We start from the raw sequence: 2,476 nt of genomic DNA, 5'->3' as shown, positions 1-2,476 counted from the left end.
AGTTACATTGAAAATGACAGTGTCTTGTGGAATAGTTGTAAAATATATATTATGAGAGTTGGACCCTGAAGGCACAACACTTCAAAAAAACACAGACAGAAACGAAGAATTTGACCACTGATCTAGGTACCGAGAATGGCACTGTGGCTGTAATATTATATAGTGCTTTGGTTTGGGATGACCCAGATGCTCATAGATATGTGCAGTGGCTTCATGACATTATCACAGAACTGAGGCCTGTTATCGTGCAATTTCTTATATTGTACTAAATATTCGTCCTGTCGCTTCGCCCTCACCAGGCTCCACTCTCCAAGTTATTGAAAGTGACGAGGAGAGAATAAGTGTTTCACATGGGGGGGGGGGGGGGGGGCAAAAAAATTGGGGGTTCCAAAGGGGGGGGGCATGAAAGTTCTGATGGTCTGACAGGGTAGGTAGGGGACACGAAATGTTTTACTCATGACTTGAACCAAATTACACCTCAGGAGTGGTCGTTTACCGAGTACATTTGAACATTTCTTGCTGCTTTGTAACAATCAATTCGAAAGCCTACAGTCAGTGATAAGGTGGGTGACTACCATGCGAAATAATGTGTTTGTGTATGCCTTAATCTCTTCCCCTCTGTCTGTCTGTCTGTCTGTCTGTCTGTCTGTCTGTCTGTCTGTCTGTCTCTCTCTCTCTCTCTCTCTCTCTCTCTCTCTCTCTCTCTCTCTCTCTCTCTCTCTCTCTCTCTCTCACCAAATGGCCTCCTGCATATCTTTATTATAAAAAAGGCGCTCACCGTGGGATGGAGCACCCCTCCCACACCCTTCCCACTAGCTATCATGGGTGAAAGAGAAAATATTGCTGGCTAAGTATTTCCCACACCCTTCCCACTAGCTATCATGGGTGCAAGAGAAAACCTTGCTGGCTAAGTATTTCCCACACCCTTCCCACTAGCTATCATGGGTGCAAGAGAAAACCTTGCTGGCTAAGTATCTCCCACACCCTCCCCACTAGCTATCATGGGTGCAAGAGAAAACCTTGCTGGCTAAGTATCTCCCACACCCTCCCCACTAGCTATCATGGGTGCAAGAGAAAACCTTGCTGGCTAAGTATCCCCCACACCCTCCCCACTAGCTATCATGGGTGCAAGAGAAAACCTTGCTGGCTAAGTATCTCCCACACCCTCCCCACTAGCTATCATGGGTGAAAGAGAAAACCTTGCTGGCTAAGTATTTCCCACACCCTCCCCACTAGCTGTCATGGGTGAAAGAGAAAACCTTGCTGGCTAAGTATCTCCCACACCCTCCCCACTAGCTGTCATGGGTGAAAGAGAAAACCTTGCTGGCTAAGTATCTCCCATACCCTCCCCACTAGCTATCATTGGTGAAAGAGAAAACCTTGCTGGCTAAGGATCTCCCATACCCTCCCCACTAGCTATCATTTGTGAAAGAAAAAAACATGCTGGCTAAGTATCTCCAAGTACAGGCCACATCCCAATGTGAGACCTTTTGTTGCAAACCTCATATATTTGTAAAGAAATTAAACTCTTACTGTTGTGTATGGATGCTGAAGTCTATTGCCACTTTTATTTGAATGTAGTGTACCATACAATTGTACAGAAGTAGTACGGGGACGGGGATGATTATACATCCAGCCCCCTCCCTGCCGTAAATTCTGACCCGTAACTTTATGTGATGAATATCCGTGACATTACCCAACTCAATGATTCGGTGTAAGTGGAATCGAAGTTTTGAATGAGCCAAGTGGGGGTGGGTACGGTAGAGGGTCCCCCCCCCCGTCCCTGGAAATTATTGAAATTCAAGGACTAAAAGAATGCTTTCTGGTTCTATTTTAACATGTCAAGGTAGTAATAATACTACATAAAATTTGAATTAAAATAAAAGGGAGCAGTGTGAGGGTAGATACAGGAGGGGTTCCCCTCGCAGCCACAATACTAACACTGAGAAAAATTCTTAAAGTATAGTTGCATGCCATACCATTTAACATTATTTTATCATTATGAAAAATTACAGTATACTTATATATTCATTTCTTGTACTTGTATCTGTGTAATGAAAAGTTAGCTATATATTACCATATTCTTTGTTTTCAACATTTATTAAATATTTATAATCAGTATTTACCAGTTATAACTATCTGTGCAGTTCATATTTAGTCACCATATCATCCCAGTGTCAGGTATGCTTTCATTGATTGACATATAATCTACACCATGATATCCTAGATGAGTTGATACTTTTTGGTCAGACTTTGTCCTCCTGTGTGAATTCAGCTGTTTATCTTTTTAACCAGGTTATTCCGTACTACTTTATCAATTAATGATTTGTTTTATGTAACAGAACTCAATGTAAATTAAACACATGTTTACTTATTTTTTTTACTAAGTTTGTACATACTATTAATCACTACCTTGACAAACTGCCCCACAACTACCCAACACGACTTGCCTTGACAAACTGCCCCACTACCCAAC

The sequence above is a fragment of the Glandiceps talaboti genome, chromosome 10 (genome assembly GCF_964340395.1).
Source record: "Glandiceps talaboti chromosome 10, keGlaTala1.1, whole genome shotgun sequence".
NCBI classification, from domain to species: Eukaryota; Metazoa; Hemichordata; class Enteropneusta; family Spengelidae; genus Glandiceps; species Glandiceps talaboti.
This window is presented reverse-complemented; position numbering follows the sequence as displayed.